Raw genomic sequence first — 19,454 nt, 5'->3', positions numbered from 1 at the left:
ACTCGCAATTGTGACATCTCACCATAAAGCCTTTTTTTTAAAGAATCGCAATACAACAAAGTTGTGACTTTATATCTCACAGTTCCACCTATTTTCCCAAAATTATTTTATATATAAAAAAAATATAATAATTATCTTCCACTATCTATGTTTTTTCTCCGAATGTCAAGTCTGTTTCTTGCAATATATTTAAATCTCGCAATACAAACTTTTCTTAGACTTGCAATGGAGAAATTTCTCGCAACTGTTTTATATCTCGTGATTATGAGTTCATTGTTTCCCAAATCAACCTTTTTTTTCTCTCAAATGTGGACATTTAAATCTCACAATTCAGATTTTTTTTTTTTTTTTTTTTTTTTGAAATCTTAGGAATCACACAGTTTTAATCACACAATTTAGACTTTTTTTCTCGGAATTGCGATGTTTATATTTAAAATTCAAACTTTCACAGATTTGCGAGATTATAACATAGTTCCAGCATTCTCGTAATTATACATTTATGTCTCAGTGTTTCTATCTCACAGGTCATCCTTTTATCTTTTTGAAAATTGCAATTGCGTCACACAATTTTGACAATTTTTCTCATAATTGCGAGTTTATATGTCACAATTTGGATTAGAACAGACTCTCTGTACGACAAAACAGAAAGCTAGTTGTCCAGTCCATTCTGTTAAGAGTAAAGAGCATTTCCTTTTTCTAATTTCTTTCATATTTCCTTTAAGTGTGTCCATGAATGACTGAGATGAGAGTTACTACAGTAAGTCTGGGAGAACCTAAACTCTCTTTCAAGCATCAATCTCTCTGACTGTACCCGCCGGAGGCACACTGTTGACTTACCCTTCGCTTAAAGTCTTCTAAAGTCCAGACTCAAGAACCCTTATTAGCTGGTGAGCGAGAGGAGTAACTTACAGGAAAATCAATGGCTCACAGGCTTGTGGTCTCCAACGGCCGTCTAGCCAGGCATTACGATGACTGATTGGTCGAGCAAGGCCGTTAGCGTTCAGGGGAAGCGAGAGAGGCTTGGATAGTTATGGAGGCTAGATCTGAGTTCTCTGATGGACAGCTGCCAGCCTGGGACATTAGGGAGCTTTTTTTGGCTCTGTACAGAAGCATGTCTTTGACTCAACTGGTGCTCCTGGGGCTCGCTGTTGGCATCTTGATTGGCAGATGAAATAGCACTGATTTGTATTAAATGAGTTGAATCAAAATGTCTGTGAAGTGAATAGAAATGATTTACATTTTTTTTAGAGGTTACACATAGGCTGTGCGCAAAACTTTGAAATTTTAACAACGTTTTAGTTCTCCGCAAAAGGGCATTTTTTTTTTTTTCATCACAGACCTGCCTGTTTAAATTTTAATGTAAAATCCGAGTCAGTTTGTAGGTTTTCATCAATTTTGCAACTACTGAAGCAAATGAATTCCAATGAGGTACGTATTTACAAGGAGCAACACATATCTTAATCCTTTTAATTATTACCTATTCATGTTTACTCAAAACACAACGGATGTTATATAGTACATGCATTATACTCCATTAACATGAAACTGATTTCTTAACTGGTTTGTGAATCTGGAAATCTAATGCTGGTTAAGAATAGTGTGGGAGGTTTTATTTTATTTATCTGGAATTGACTGGATTGTGAAAAATGGATGTTGGAGGCTGAAGGCCAAGATCACTCTTGAGAACGAGGGAACATCTTTGAGAAACCAAGCAATCAATACCAAAGAAGTGTGATCCAACTACATTTTTGATGAAAGGTATTAAAAACAAAAATCTTTTTTTATTGACTGATGTAAAGGGGATGATTGTGAAACTTTAAAGTGAGATATAACATTGAGACAGAACCAATTACCAATGTGTCTCGTGTATTACTGGATGCAGTTAGAATAGTTTACAAACAATATAGATATACGAAGCCAAATCAAAGAAATGATCAAAACCAAACAATCGTTGTTGTTTACAAATGACATAAGATCAACAATCGGCACAACTGTAAACAATAAAGGGGATCAAAACAGCAACGTAAAATCAAACAAACAAACAAGTTTACTCCCAGTAAACAGTTTTGCCTGTGCTTTTGTAAATTAAAATTATTTCAAAATCTACAATTTATAATTTAATATAAGGAAATGGAAACAAGGGGAAAAAATGTAACTAGAATTTTAAGATACAACAACATAATAAATAAATAAATAAATAAATAAATAAATAAATAATTAAATAATTAAATAAATAAATAATGTTGACTAAAATTCAGTTGGAATTTTGCAAGTACTGTATATGTTAAATTATTCTACTAACCTTAACCCTTACCTAACAGTTTACTAACACTGATGAGAGTTAGTTGACTTGAGATAATCGAATTTAAAAAACTCAAGTGTAGCCAAAACATGCATCTCAATCTACAGCATTATATTAATGTAAACAAACATATGCTGCCTTAAAATGCAGTATCATGATCGCAATGCCGAATCTTCTTTTAAATTGAACACATTTTTCAATCTGTTCTTCCTCTGTCAAATGCTGAATGTACTTAGGCTTCCAGTCTGCTATTTTGACATCGTCTGTCAGGCCTAAAGTTTAAGCCTCCGACAGCGCATTTGAGAAAATCAATAGACCATTGCATGCCTGTCTGCACCTCGGCCCGTCTAATGACAACCTCGACCTTTCAGAGGCACTAACTATATGAATGACACCTAATAACTGCAGGGCAAATTCAGTTTGGCCCCTCCCTCCGTTTCCAGAAGGCTTGGGAATCATGACGCAGATACAATCTCAATATCCAGGTATAATCTCCCGGCTGATCTTTAATATTTCCTGCTCAGCACTGCGTGGCCTATCTACTCGTGGAATAGATATGATATTTACTTAGAATAAATGTTAAATAAATCTCCATTTTAATATGGTTTGGATGAGTTCAGCAAGTTTGCTGGCAGCAAAAGTTGACATTTAGAGTTACGGATCAGCAATATAAGCAACTAGAATTTTATATTTCAGTTACTGCCTTTTTAATCAAAGTCAAATCACTTTGAATTTGATCTCTCTCTCTTATAGACGTACAAGTAGATATATCAAAATGAGATTTGTTGTCTGGAAATGTTTCAAACGCAACAGGCTTGTCCCAAATGTTGTAGATTTTGCATAAATTATTGTCTGAAGTGGTGCACCGTGTGTGCTTTTGTCATTGTTGCAAAGTTAGTGGATTCTAGAATGCTTGAGTGCTGGAGACTTTGATCTGGCAGATGACGAGCAGCAGGTAAACCTCACAAACGCTCTGCCCATATGAAAGAGCCAACTGTTGGATGTATTTCTCGTCCTGTGTTGGGTGTTTAGTGTGGGTGTTATTCTTCTTCTAATTGTAGATCTTCATTTGACTGTTTTTGTAGCATATTTTGTGCATGTTTTAAATCTTTTGAAACTGGTACTGTGTGCAGTATGCATCAGTCATAACCCAGCTTGCAGAAACTTTAATAAGATTGCTCGTACTGTATGTGCTGCCTTTAGATGATCACAACACACTTACAGATCTCTGTGGCATTATACAATGAAACATCAAACACAGTCTTATCTTCAACAAATGATTATAGATATTTCCTCAGAACGAACTCTGCTTTTTTTAACTGTTATTGCGATGACTGATATCATCGTGTTTTTTGTGAATTTGTAAAATTTATTTTATTTATTTATTTTACTTTTTCATGCAAAATATATGGCTATTCTTCATCTGCCCTGACCAAGATTATTTGATGGACATTCCTCAAATCCTGGAATCAGGAAAGTCCATAGTTGTATTTATGTAAATGTGTCATGTTCATGTGCGCCCATCTTCCAAACACGATCACTTGGACATGACTAGGTCGAGCTCTCTCAAACATTAATTTAGAGTACATCTGATGCACATCAAGTGTGACTCTGGCAGAGAGAGGAGAACCCCACGACTGCCCTGACAGAGGATCCTGGCCCCCACAGACGTCCCGGGACAGGTGAGAAGGGCCCTGTTCATCTTCTCCTGACTCCCGCACCTCCCAACAGCAGAAGCAGAGTTTGATGAATTTGTTCTTTCCCAATGCGGATGAAGGTGGCTCCTCTTTTATGTCTTGAGTTGAGTGCCAGGTCTGGGCTTAGGAAGGAGGGGGCCTGGGTGGGAAGGCGCTAATTAATTTCAGTCTTGGCCAGGTGATCGGCTGGATTTCAGCTCGGACAGCCAGAGGCAGATGTGAACGGTGGCAAAGCATGATGGAAACGTGCCAGACGACCAACAAGAAAAGGCCAGTTTCCTCACTTTTGTCTTACCGAGACTGATTCACAGTCCACTCCATCAGAACGAAGGGCGTTTGGCATTCCCAGTCCTGCCAGAACGGCGCGGCTCACGGCTGTGATGTCTGTATCTGGCACCAGAGCGGAGACGGCGCACGAGGGCCCTCGGAGACGCCCGACACCTCGCAGGCGAGGAGGGCCGCCGGGTGTCCCGTGACAGTCTTCAAAGACTCTCCCCGTCCAGGCGCACCACGACTGGCACTTTTATGACTTGGCATAAAAAGAGCCGCTGTCAGGGGAGGATATAGCACTCTTCTGTAAAGTTTAAGGTGTGCCTGATTCACGGTCAGTGTCAGGGCCAAGACACAAATACTAGCAGCAACACTCAAACCCCAAACCACACGTGTTGGCACATACGAGCCAGTCTAACAGAAAACACACCGTGACCGTGTTCAGATTCCCGCCGAAGTGACAGGTGTACAACTGCTACTCGCTTCTGTGGAAATACATGGACCTCAGCAAACCTGAAGGAACTGTCTGGGATTTTAAAGGAACAGATAATCCGACACTCAAAATTATGTCACTATTTATTCACCCTCATATTTTTTCCAACTCATGCTGTTTGGAGAGAAAATAAGATTTAAAGCAGTTGAGGGGTGATTTTATATTTCAGGGAAGGCTAGTCTTTTCGTTGTGTTTTGTTTTGGTTTGGTTTGTTTAGGTTTGTTTAGTTTAGTTTTTTGTTTAATTTTAGTTTGGTGTGTTTTTTTTTTTGGTTTGGTACGTGTGTTTTGTTTTGTTTTGTTTAGTTTTGTTTAGGTTTTTTGTTTTGTTTTGTTTTTTTGTTTGGTGTGTTTAGTTTTGTTTAGGTTTGTTTAGGTTTTTTGTTTTGTTTTGGTTTGTTTTTTTGTTTGGTGTGTTTTGTTTTGTTTTGTTTTGGTTTGTTTAGGTTTGTTTAGTTATTTGTTTTTTTGGTTTGGTGTGGGGTTTTTTTTTGGTTTGGTATGTTTTGTTTTGGTTTGGTTTGATTTTTTTGTGTTTTTTTTTTTATGTGTTTTTTTTTGTTTGGGTGAGTTTTGTTTAGTTTAGGTTTTTTTTGGATTGGTTTGGTTTGTTTTGTTTAGGTTTGTTTAGGTTTTTTGTTTTTGTTTTTGTTTTTGTTTTTGTTTTTGTTTTTGTTTTTGTTTTTGTTTTTGTTTGGTTTGTTTAGGTTTGTTTTGTTTTGGTTTGGTTTGTTTAGGTTTATCTTGTTTTGTTTTGGTTTGGCTTGTTTGTTAAAACATTTTTGAGGATGCTCAGTCTCCCTGGTCTCATCCGATGGACCAGTACTGTTTTAAAGAATGGCCACATGGTTTATTTCCGCCAATACAATGACAGTTCACGTCACTCAAGTACCAAAGACGCATGCAGAAAGTATGGTGGAAACACTGCATGTCCAAACCAAATGTAACGTGCACCAGTATGGAAAGTAAAATTAGCATATGGGTTCGACATCATTAGGAGGTGAGTAAATAATGGCATAATTTCATATTTTAGGTGAACTTTTCCTGAGAAAGTTCAATAAGAATGATTGCAGAGGAAGTGAACCATCAGTAATATCAGCCAATGCCATAAAATGGATAATATACCATGCAATTATATGACAGACGAGACAGAGTGCTTGATCAACTTTGATTGCTGGCCCATTATGCAGCAAATAACAGCTGATGTGGCCATTAGAGAAGTTAGTGAGACACACCTCTTCACCTTTTAATTTCAGACGTTTAAAAAGACAGCCCATAATTATGGCTCAACACATCAGAACTTCAAATGAATGTGCTCATCTGTGACTTTATGTATTTTGTTGCTTACATGTGGTTACATGTACAGTGGTGTCCAAAGATCCTCCCCGTTTGCATTATTGTAATATAATAGTTACATGTAAAAACAAAATAAGCAAATACAAAAATTGCAATAAATGAATGAATAAATAAGTCATGTGCAGAACTATCCACACAGGGCTTCTTAATATTTGGCATATCCTCCTTTGCTTTAATGGCATCAGCACTTGAGAATATCATGGTGATCCATAGTATACAGTATTAGCCAAGAGATTTTCAGATCTGAACCCCAGTGTCACTAAAGTCACTATAATTTCATGGTTGGTCTAATTTTATGTAATCAATCTCTGATAAATGACTGCATTGTAAGAATGTTTTCAGGCATGACTTATTATCTTTATTAGCTGTGTGTTTTACTCACTTGTCCTCACTCATATAACTGCGTGCCACTCACTTGAAGCAGACACAGTTAAATTTTACTGTCCCAGTTACACTGTCTCCTATATCCAAACATGTCTAAGTTAGTACCTAATAAAATCTGCTTCATCACATTTTCTAGGCAGAGACTGACACCTGCTGGACACACACTGAAGATGCCTTATCAAAAAAAATATGTATCTCCTAGAAAATGTATGGTATCAGGAAGAGTAGCTGTATCTGTCCTCAGCAGATAGTTCAAAGCCTGGGGGGGAGCGAGCAAGAAAAATATAGTAATAATAAAGTACAGTAAAATAAAATGAAGTAAAATAAATAAATAAATAAATAAATAAATATTAAAATAAAATATAAGGCAAGGCAAGGCAAGGCAAGTTTATTAATATAGCACATTTCGTACACAATGATAATTCATAGTGCTTTACATCAAAGAAAGTGAAATAATCATGAAGAAAAATAACAAAAAATAAAACCAGCAATTTTAAAACTTTTAAAATGATTAAAACGTTTACTTAAAATCAATTTCAAAACCGTTAGAAAATGATTTTATATATATATATATATATATATATATATATATATATATATATATATATATATATATATATATATATATAAAAAACTGAAAAATGAAAATATTGTGCAATCAGTTCGGATTAATACACTTTATTAAAAGTGCAGTCCTGTTACCCTAAATCTGTAAGCATATTTTTTTATCTGATGTTTATTATTTTGTGAATTTGTTTTTTATGAATTTGTATTATTAACTGAAAAAAATATGGCATTTTTTTAATTGAATAAAATCAGATTACAGTTAGTTTTTTTTTTTTATATATATATATTATATTATATTTTTTTTATATTCTTTTTTATTATTATTATTTTTATTTCTTTTCCTTTTTTCAATTTCCCTCTCCTAAAATCCTGTTGTGTGTTATACCATTTAGCTTTGACTATATTATTCACAATATAGAATGGTTATGTAATTTTGGGTGAACTATCCCTTTTAAACAGACATAGAAACAGAAACATAGAAAACTGTGCTGGATTAGTTGAACACTTCACCTACAATCCAGTGTAACAAACAGAACTTCATGTTCGCTCAAACCTTAATCTAGTGTGTTATAAAGTAAGTCCAGAAGATGTCACCAAACAGCTGTTTAGACCTTTCACTTCAAGCACAACCCTCTCAGATCCAGAAAAATAGACACTATTAAACAAACACCACAAGTCTTCTCTGTAAATGTAACTCAATTTGATTGGAACTTTATCAAATCAATAAAGTGTTTAGATTAGGCCGAAATGAATTAGTCTTGACTGCAGATTCTGAGATTATTTTAAAGAAGCCTAACTGCTGTATGTTGTGTTATTCAGTGCTATGATGATCAGCCAACAGCTTTCTGATGTCTCAGTTTTCAGTTAAAGAGCACAACATCATCGAAGATTAATATATTGGGTAACATATTTGTGGGGATGTTGATGTGGCGACACATCTGCTGCATCTGGTTCTCTTGCTCAGATTACAGACTTCAAATGTCACTTCTGAAATGCAGCACAGGACAAGTTTAAGACAAAATAGCATCATCTCCATTCTGAAGAAACCACTCCATATATATCTCTTAAAAAATCAACTGTGCGGCTGCTTCGAATGTCAAGACGAAACATGTTCCAGAGTGTTTGAAACAGGGGGATATTCATCCACTTCTCCTGCACTCCGTGGTTTCACAGATTAAAGGTTTGAGATGATTATTATCCACCAGCGGTTTCTGCCACTGTACTTTTGGAACGGGAAAACAAAAATATTTGCTTGAGGAGGAGGGACTTTCTTGGAATAAATTGAGACGTGAACACTTTAATAATAAGTGATGTAACACCAGTTTATTTAGAAGAATGACACACTGCGGGCTACTCATATAATTTAGGTAATTCTCCTTATTGACTATACTTTTGAAAATAATAAGGACACGCCCTAGTATTTGTAAACAATTGTTAGTGTTTAATCACGAAGTGTTCATCATGATTAATGCTCTTTGGATAAAAGTGTCTGCTAAATGCATAAATGCAATATATATATATATATATATATATATATATATATATATATATATATATATATATATATATATATATATATATATATATATATATATATATTATGCTATTTGAAACCTGTCATTATTTGTAGGCCTGTTTTATTAGGCTTGGTATGGTTTTATCTTCATCATGAAACAGTCATTATTATTGATGTGTAATGGTACTTCACTTTGATATTATTATTGTTTGTTTGTCTGTTTGTGTGCAACATCATGTGTCCATCACAGATTTCCTTTGGGGAAAATAAAGTATATATTTAAGCCACAAGTCAAGTTTCTGGGTAATAGTATATTAAGGATGTCTCAGTACATTTTCTGAGGAATAGTTCACCCAAAAAGTGAACATTTTCTGAAAATGTGCTCACCCTCAGGGTATCAAAGTTGTGAAAGTGTTTGTTTGTTCATCAGATTTGCAGAAATGTAACATTGCATCACTTGTTCACCAGTGGATCCTCTGCAGTGAATGGGTGCCGTCAGAATAAGAGTCCAAAACAAAAACACCACAATAATCCACAGCACTCCAGTCCTTCAGTTAACATCTTGTGAATCCAAAAGCTGTGCGTTTGTATAAAAAACAAATCCATCAGTAAGATGTTTTTAACTTTAAACTGACGGCACCCATTCACTGCAGAAGGATCCACTGGTGAGCAAGTGCAACATTTCTCCAAAACGAAATAAACAAACTCATCTACATCTCGGATGGCCTGAGGGCAAGGACATTCTCAGCTATCATTTTTTTTTTTGGTAAACTATTCCTTTAATATAAAACTTTGTAAAAACCTAAAGGCCATTAGCATACCTGATGCTACAGAGTGTGACATCAGACAAACGCCAAACGCTGATATGATGAAGGAGAGCTGCACAGAGAATAAAGCAAATGACATATAACAGGATGTGTAAAAGAAGTGTACCTTGAATGCAGCCTTGAAATCGTCGGCCAAACACATAAATATACAGTAGAATGTTTTGGAGAAGATGACAATGTAACATTTTTATCACAACAACAACGAGCTACAATGCTCGTGGCATGTTTTTATTTTGAAGTGAAGACAGCAGAATCTGGACATGCTGCAAAAACAGAGAAAACACCAAAATGAAACCACGTGCATAACTGAGTAACAGACAGCTTACAATAGCAAATCTGTGTAAACTTCAGGCAATTTATGACAACTGCCAAACAATACACTACAGGAATTATCCACGTTCCTTCAACTCTGTGCATGGAGAAGCTTTATGTACGGACAGACTGACTGAACAAGTTCATACACACGACTCAGACAGGAAGCATGTTTTCTGACTCTCTGCAGCTTAAAAAGGGATTTAAAAATACAAGAGTAATGACATAAAAACATTTAGTCATCTAACTTTATTCAAGCTTAACTGAAGGTAAACTACTCGTAATATGTAACAAAATAAAATGAACTTTGCAAGGGGGGTGTGATAACATCATAATATATACTGTATATAAAAACACACTCACAGCAACACTCATCATGTAGTGTTGCTTCCATGGTGGCAAATCACACACACACACAGACACACAAAGTAATTGCTCTTTTGACCCAAAAGCTTATACATTTTACAATGATAATATGTGCAAATGTTGTCAAAAGCCAGAAATTACTACGCTGCAAGTGCTATAAATAATAATAATAATAATAATAATAATAATAATAATAATAATAATAATAATAATAATAATAATAATAATAATATAATTAATATAGGATCACAAAGTGTAAAATAACCTGCCAGGTGTGTGGAAATAAGTTCTATTTCTGTCATTTGTTTTAATTTGTGGTGACTACAGCAACTTTCTTTTGGTGACAGTTTATGTAAAAAAAAAAAAAAAAAAAAAAAAAAAAAAAACGTTTTTCAGGAATCATCAAATACTTTGCAGAAGACATAGCTACTATACTCCTGCATACTCCGAAAACAGTGCGTAAAGAATGGTAGGATGCCACTGGGAACGCCGCCCAGGGTTGTTCTGTGACCGGAAATGCTGGAGCGAGCGCGTGAGGACTGACAGGGCTCTCCTCCAATGGGTGCCGCGGAGGGGAAGGCGCAGCTCGAGCCTCTGACTTTACTACGAAGGTGAAGCGCAGCCAAGGCAATGGAGAGGAACCGCGTCAAAATGCTCGTGTAATGTTTGAAGAAAAGTAAGGTAAGCATTGACAAGAAACACTTGAAAAGTTGCACTTTGGGAAAAAAAGGTCTATTGTTTTTGAAATTGCATCATAGTGAAAGTGAGAGAAAAGTTTTGGCGACCCGAGGAGGATCATATAACTGTGCTCTGGGAGCTGCGCTCGGAAATGTGTCCGCTTTACAGAAGATAAACTGTTTCTCATGTTAAAAAACTACATGTTTTCAGTCTTCACATTTGGAAAACTGAAGAAACGTCGTGTAACGTCACTTGGTAGCTGTTAAATACGTGATGATGTTTAATGCACAGTAATAGGATTGTGGATTAGAGGAACGCATACAGTCTGTTTATCCTGCAGCTGTTAAAAACGGGGAAATTGACTGGGAAATAAATATGTATTTGCAACATTTTTACATATTAAGTCTTAGAAAAGTTGTTTTTCTTGCATTATACTTTTAATCTTTTTTTTTTTTTTTTTTTTTTTTTTTTTTTTTACATTACATCTAAGTAATCATCTTGATCAATAATGTAACCAAATATGAAGAAGTAACTTCATTGATAATAGTAGGCTGTGCACAGGACAATGTTGTGCTCATTAACTGTCCCAGTGTCACATGACTAAATCCCTTCTGCACTGTAGAAGAGAGCATGGACTATTGTGAAACAGTTTTTGCTTTTTCACTCTTTGATTTTGAATTAGCCTCAAACAACAAATTAGCAGTCGTTACCTGTCAATTAAATGTAAAACGTGTGGTTATACATAACTATAAACGTACACAAAGGCCAATGCTACATTAAATTCATCCTGAGTTTTGAAATCAAACACTGCTTTACCATGGAATGACACTTTTTAATTATTTGAGCGGCTCCTCCTACTAGTTGGCAGTGTCAAGTGCCATATTACAAAATGTGCTTCAATATTTTATAATCAAAACTTTAGTAACACTTTATTTTTAGGACCATATTTGAGCTATTAATTAGTTGCTTATTAGCATTCATATTACTAGCATATTGGCTGTTTATTGGTACTTATAAAGCACATATAATGCCTTATTCTGCATGACCGTATTTTAGATCCCTTAATCTACCCCCCCACACCTAAACTTAACAAATACCTTGCTAATTATTAATAAGCAATAAATTGAGAGTTTGGGAAAACTCTTAGTTAATAGTGAATATTGTGTTCCCTATTCTAAAGTGTTACCAAAAATGTTTTCTAAATCTTGACGAAACACATTGTTGAAAATGTCTTCAATGGTCCATATTTGGTGTTTATTATGTGATAGAAATAATCACATGAGAGAAATTGCAAAATTTGTGACAGGAAAATGCATTAAAAAAAAATAAATGATAGAGTTTGGGTGGCTAATTTCACAGGAACCTAATTTTTTTGTGATATCAACTTCAAATTTGGAACATAACTCAGACATATAGCCTTGATTAGTATTAGTATTATTATTTATTTATTTTTAGCAATTTTAAATTCCAATATATCAATGTATTATCATATCTATTTTACACTTAAAAATAGGTGTACATCCCTATATACAGTAAGTTTGAACTTCTGTAACTTTTTTATACAATTTTTTGTATTTTATTTTTTTACAACCTTCCAAGTTCAAATTGCATTTTGTCTAATGGACATATTTTAAGATTTAAGAGTTTAAATGTTAAATGAGACAACATAAACAAGCAAGACAAATAACTTATGCAAAGTTACTGATGTTACAATTGTCCATGTTTCTCTCACTCTTCTTTAGGCAAGGAAAGGCAAGTTTATTTATATAGCACATTTCATACACAATGGTAATTCAAAGTGCTTTACCTAAAATAAAATAATAATAATAATCACAACAATAAAACAAGGAATTTAAAAACTTTAAAAAAGATTTAAAATGTTATTTAAAAGGTTTAAAATGAATTTTAAGAATAGAAAATGATTATACAGATCAGGTCAGACATTGCATAGTGCTCATTTAATAAATGCATAAACAAATGAGTTTTGAGCCTGCATTTAAATTAGACTAATGTTTTAACGCATCATGGTATTTTACTTCATTGTGCTTTCATAAGCACAGCAGCTTGTCAGTTTGAATAGAATTGTTTGTACGTCTGTACATAAGGCAGAATAAGACATTCGGTGCCTCTAATCTTCTGGACAGGTCTTTGCTTTTAAATAGTTTGTGAACAGTCAGTGTCTCCAGTCATTTGTGCTGAATCGTTTTGCGTATTGTAACCTTGGATCATCTGTACACTGGTTGCACAGTCCAAAATGTATAGATTACTCTTGAAAAACTCATTAAATACAAACCACTCTCTTAGTTTCCACATCTGGCCTTGCTTTATCCATGTATTAGGGACACCATCATCTCAAGAAGCTGAACCCTACATGGAGAACATCTGCCCAGATGTGCATTCCTCAGGTATTGACTGTAGAAGCGGAATGCGAACGTGAGAAAAACAAAAGCCTCCAAATTGTAGGAAAGCAGTAGTCCTGCAAAGTTAGTTTGGGGGAGTGCGTGGTTCCAGTCCCCCTCTCCTCTCTCTTTTCCGACCCGCCAAGTTCTGTTCCTCATTCAGCACAATCATTTCCAACGCATATTTCAGCACGCATTATGAGTGGCTGTAATCAATTTCAAATTAGACTTGAGTGCTCTTTGTTCTGTCAGGGGAAAAGGGCCTCAGCGAAGGGTTGTTGTCGACTATCTCGCTGGCACACTGACGGGTGTGTTGGCTCTTGGCGGCTCCAAGACTTCGCTTGCTTGAGGCCTTCGTAGGGATTTCATACATTGTGCTTAGGCTGCCTAAATGTTTTCATATGTATTTGCTCAAACTTAGGTTCCTTGTGTAAAACAAAAAAAAAAAAAATATGTATATACACTAGAGAGTTACCAGGTAACTAATTATGCAGTGTGAAGCTTTAGTTTTTCTCATTTTCCATGAAACTGTGAGGACAAGGTGAGGGATTTGTTTATGAGTTGAAAGTGTCAAGGCCTAGTGAAGCCCTGCAGTTAGGAAATGCCGTAATTAAACTGAAGTAGAGCCCCCTTGTCCTGGTCTTTGATGTCCAGTTGGTGCAATGCAGGACACGGCACGTTGTTCAAAAAGTGCACTTATTCTTGTGTTTTGAATATCAAATTCACTTTTTTATGTTCTGTCAGTACACATTAAGTTTTTCTCTAATGTAATGATCCACATGCTCTGTCCTTGGAAACCACAGAATGACTTCATACTTTTTTTTTTCATCATACATTTGGTTTTTGCATATGTGCTCTATGGTCACCTGAAAACATTTCCATCTGGTATTTCAATTGCATGATGTGTTCAGATTTTTCTATATGTAAAATAATAAGTAAGTAAGTGACGTGACATTGACCCAAGTATGGTGACCCATACTCAGATTTCGTGCTCTGCATTTAACCCATCCGAAGTGCACACACACGGAGCAGTGGGCAGCCATTTATGCTGCGGCGCTCGGGGAGCAGTTGGGGGTTCGATGCCTTGCCCAAGGGCACCTAAGTCGTGGTATTGAAGGTGGAGAGAGAACTATACATGCACTCCCCCCAGCCACAATTCCTGCCGGATCGAGACTCGAACTCACAACCCTTCGATTGGGAGTCTGACTCACTAACCATTAGGCCACGACTTCCCTATAAATATTGAATGTATCATTGTTCCCACGAGACTAATAAGTAGCACAACTGTGTTCAACATTGATAATAATCAGAAATGTTTATTGTGCAGCAAATCAGAATATTAGAATGATTTCTGAAGATCATGTGACACTGAAGACTGGAGGAATGATGCTGAAAATACAGCTGCACATCACAGGAATAAATTACATTTAAAAATATATTCAAATAGAAGACAGTTATTTTAAATTGTCTGTGCAAATTTGTATACATCACTGTGGGCAAGAGTCAACAACAATTTTTTGTACATTTTGCATAAAGGGAAAGATGTTTTGAATGTGTAAAGCGGGAGCGTACTTTAAAGATGATTTTGAAGCTGCCATGGACTGAATGTCTCAAACTGCCGTCTTTAGTTATGGGGTTCATTCTCGCAAATCTTTCAGTCTTCTTTGGACTCTTTTTTGGTTGAAAACAAAAATCTTTAATTTAATAGTTGGGATTTTGTTAGGACAATCAAATCTGTAAAACATTTAGCGGTTAAAATAGGCCCAACGCGCTCCATTTAGTTTGTTGTCCACTAGCCGCACATTTTATAGTGTATTTCATCTTTCCCCGTTTTATATAAAGCCTAAATGGTTTTTAACGAGACGCAGATCTTTTCCCCAAAATGGTATCTGGAGACACTCTGCTTACATAAAGTCATCTAATATGTTGAATTTTCACATTTACCATGCAAAAGGCAATAAAACAGACATAATCTTCTAAATATGCACACATCTTTTTTGTCTTTCCAAAAGAGTGTCTTCAAACTATGTTTTATGCCCTTAAATAAAGCTTTAATCAGCCTGCAAGTAGTTTTTTGTAATAGCTTGTTGTTGTTGTTGATGTAAAAACAAGACACATTGGACTTAGCAATGCAAAGACTTTGCTAGCAGTCCTTTTTTTCTACTTAAAGTGGGAAGAAAAAAAAATCTGTTCTATAATGATTAAAAATAAGGAGTTTCAAATGTTGTAATCTGTTTGAGGAAGTCAATGCTTGGTAGACATATGACTTCTAGCAATAAGGATAGTCAAACAAGGTTCTGTTTGCAGAAGGTTTGATTGTGCGGCAGTGCTTGTGTCTGGATGCTGTGCATTTTTTCTTCCCCCCTCTCATGCCGAAGACCGGCTCTCTATGAGCCAAGCATGTTGGAACAGTGGTAACAGAATATGTGTGCCGTTTCCCAGCAGGTGTGAGTCATAGGCACAAAGAAAGTACTTTATCCTCTGGAGCGCTACCCTCTGTTTGGGAACCATATACAAATACATATACCTGCAGGCAAAATCCGATACTCTAGCTGTCATGCTGTTTGATGCTTGGCAAACCTTTTACCGACGGATCATCTTCAGTTGTCCGTGAGACCTTTTCTTCATCACGTGCAGCGGGTCAAACAGTATCAGCCCTGCAAGGAGTTGTGTCGATTTTCAACCGGTCTGAGACTGTCACCCGCTTGATAAACGACACCGGAGAACATTCAACGAGCACTTGACAGTTCACTTCTAGGGTTTATACTCTCATGACTCACTTGGTGCTGATTGGACGTTGAAACCAGACACTAGACCCTGCGGATCCTGTCCCATATTCCTCAAGCCAGATTCAGGACTCAAGAAACTGGCTTTTGGTCTGGGCTTAGTGTCGTCTGACATTTATTCGCTTTCGCTCGTTTGCTGAAATGACATGTTGGCCTTGTGGAGTTTTGCGCCGTTCATGATGTGGTAGCTCGTCGAAGAGAGCTTTGGCTCGTACGGCCTCCATAATTACATGCAGCGGGACTGTGGCGCCATTTGAAAGGCCATGCTGCTGTTGAGCTGTCAATGTCGATGTGGTCCATCTGCGGAGAGATCTTCTAATTCCTTGAGCGTTTGCTTTCGAAGAGCTTTCACACGGTGCTGAGGTTGTTGGGTCAATGGACGCTTCCAAGTTTGCTTGTAACCATGACTCATGATTGCGGTATACGGAAACCTCTTGTTGGAGGTAAATGACTGGTGTTGTTCAGGAGAATGCTCCAGTTCATGACTTCTATGAAAGACGCTGCTTCCAAGAGAAAGTTTGTGCCATACTAAGTTGTAATCAAGTCTTCAGGCCATGTTTGGAACTGCAGAACAAGGCAATCAATCAGCTGAGGACGCTTTTGTCCTTTTTGTTTAATCCTGTATTGAGTAAAATGAGGGTAAGTGTTCACGCACAGTCTACCTTCAAGCACAACTGGCTGAGGTTGCAATTCGCCCGGGAAGCCGGCCAGAAACTCAGTGAATAGCTGGCATCTGGTAGCCATCTTATTCTGGCCAGTGCCTGAGGAAATTCCAGGCTTGAGTGGCTATGATAGCTCTTGTGGAGAGCACTGCTCCGCAGCCCTATCCCCGTTTCACGCCAAATTGATGTCTGTTTTCAAAGCCAGGTCCAAGAACGCTCGTAATTTGCCTCTTTTGCGAAGACTTTTAGCTGCATCTGTCAAGCTGCACAAACGTTGACTGCGAGAAGTCCGCAAAGAGATGCCGTTTCCTTTCTTTGACTTCTTAGATCATCAGCTTGCTCCATATAGAAGGATATCACGGAGGTTGGGGGTGGGCAACTCCAAATATGCATCGACTCGCTTGTTTATTTGATTTCTGTGCCATTACCCAGGCTACATTTACTGCTGCACTTCTTTAGAGACACTTGAGTCTTGCAGAAAGGTTGATGTATTTATGGATACTGACTGCATTATTATTATTATTATTACTAATCCTACAACCATAATTGTTTTGGATTCTATCTGGTCTACCCGGATTGCCAGATTCTTTTTGCCTGAGCTAAACCTTAAAGGATTAGTTCACCAGAAGATTTTCGTTTTTTCATCAGTCGCCATTCCAAACCGTATTAAAGGGGTCATGAAATGCATTTTTAATAACGTTCTCTAAGGTCCACTTATGTCATTAGCTAGATTTTAACATCAAAACCATCATCATTTAGAAGTAATAAGTTATTTTCTATCCTGTTTTTGAGCCGCTCTTCAGAACGGTCTGGTTTTATAGGCAGGCTGCATTCGAGACTCAGAAGTCGTCTCCCACTGCTGTGATTGGCTGACAGTTTCACTTATTCAAATAACAGATGTAAGCTGCTATAACGTACTCTGAAAACAACATGGGTCATTTGGGTTAAAAAACGTATAAATACTACTCAGTTTATATCAAACAGTCGTGGACAGACGATAAAAGCATGCTTACTTAAACTTATGTGTGCGATATTACTGTTGGATCCAATGTAGTCAGAATCTGCGCTGCATCGTCTTTAACTTTCCATCTGTCTGAAAAACCTGCGTCAAACTGTCTTCTTTAAAAACAAATCTACCGTAAAGCAAATAAACAAACAGTGTTTCATTTAAAAGAACGGGCAGAGTATTCTTCAAAAATCCATCCTTTGTGTTTCAAGGAATAAATAAACTGGAAAAGGTTTGGAATTACGCGGAGGTAAGTAAATATGAACAGAGTAATCTCCTTAAAGGAATAGTCATTGAAGTTTTCATTACTTTTTTTACATAGGTTAATTCAATCTGAACAGTCTACGCGAGTTTTGGGGTTTTGATGATCTCTACTGCATATACAGTACAGTGAAACCCAAAAGGAGATTGACTGCCTGATTTGTGATAGTCAAAGTTACATCAGGTTTTTCTTCCAGATCCAGAAGAAGTTAGAGTCATTGAGTTTTCGCCTTAGGCAGGCTGGCAGAGCACACAACATGATTTCAGTGTTGTTCCCATAGACACAGACATTCCAGAGTGTCTTTATAAGACTGAAAACTACCAGCCCAACTAGACTTCATCTTGTATCTAGGGTTTACATCTGGACATAGTCCATCTCGCTCTTCCTAAAATGGACAACGTTTCAGTAGACCCCTACTTGTTCTCTTAGATTAATGCTGTATATTCAGGCTCAGTTTCTGCAAGCCCTGCCAGTCTGTTATCTGTAAACCACACCTTTATCTGAAGGGCCCTGGGTGGTCTGCGATCAAATTATGAAGAGAGAGCACAAGCCACGGTCTCTGGTCTATCCACATCCTGGACTGTTTAGCTAACTCTGCCCATCCAAACAACAGGGAAGATTACTTGCAGCTTTATTTTCCTTGAATCCCTTGAAACTCGTCTCTTGTTGCGAAGATGTGCTTGAACCGCTCTCTTTCTTTTTCTGGAGACCTGCAGTGTCCTTGCAGCACAGGCAACTCTGGGAAAACACATGCAATCATCTCAGACTTCGACTCAAGACACAAGTAGGAAATCAAACCTTTATTTTTTATTTTTACTCTTTTCGAAACTTACCTAAATGGCTATTAAGATGAGTGTGGTCAAACTACATTAGCAAGACATTGCAGAAATGTTTGTTTTTATGCATTTAATTAATTTATATATTTTCTTTGGCTTCTTTGATCTTTTTTCAGTTACATGCCAAGAAGCTAAGCTTGGCCAACACAATGCATTGACAATATGTTTAGACATTGTTTAGCTATTCACAAATGCCACTGCGTTAAAGTAACAGGGAAGTAGTGTATTAATAATAATATAATACAAAATGATTAATCTGCCAACTAATATAATATTCTATTGTAGTCTAACTGTATGTTGTTTACTTTTGATGGTTGGATAGCAATGGTTCATTGGAAAATAAGGAACAATCTAGTCTAAAACACACATGCCAAAACCTTCATGTACGTTTCACATAAAAAAGAAAAAGAATGACAAAAAAAAAAAAGTGGTTTAATTATAACGTATGAAGTAAAAACATATTTTTCTTTCACTAAAGAGAGTTTTTGGGCAGTTACACCACATGCACAGCCACAACTGACCTTCCCTTGACATTTAAAGGTCACATTATCTGATATTTTAAGAGACGTTCACATACAGCCATGAAGACTGTTGTGTGTGTATGTACACACATATATACTTATAGTATATATATTCTGTTCTACATATTAGTTCCATGCATTTGTTGGTTGATTTTGATTGACAAAGGTCTTTATATATTAGCATTGACTTATATTACACAAATACTGTCTTTTTA

At 36.5% G+C, this 19,454-nt stretch overlaps 1 protein-coding gene across 2 annotated transcripts in view; it reads left to right on the top strand.

The window, feature by feature from the left end:
* The first annotated feature begins 10,630 nt into the window (after positions 1–10,630).
* The window catches only part of LOC128021463 (ciliary neurotrophic factor receptor subunit alpha), a 42,317-nt gene continuing 33,493 nt past the window's right edge, over positions 10,631–19,454 (top strand). Inside the window, exon 1 of one of the 2 annotated variants that reach the window (XM_052608698.1) lies at positions 10,631–10,770. The gene's annotated coding sequence lies outside the window, so the exon portion shown is untranslated. Of the gene's footprint in view, positions 10,771–18,439; positions 18,667–19,454 lie in introns of those variants that run through there. The other variant, XM_052608699.1, reaches the window with a different exon arrangement.

Source organism: Carassius gibelio, chromosome A10 (assembly GCF_023724105.1).
Source record: "Carassius gibelio isolate Cgi1373 ecotype wild population from Czech Republic chromosome A10, carGib1.2-hapl.c, whole genome shotgun sequence".
Classification (NCBI taxonomy): Eukaryota; Metazoa; Chordata; class Actinopteri; order Cypriniformes; family Cyprinidae; genus Carassius; species Carassius gibelio.
This window is presented reverse-complemented; position numbering and strand designations above follow the sequence as displayed.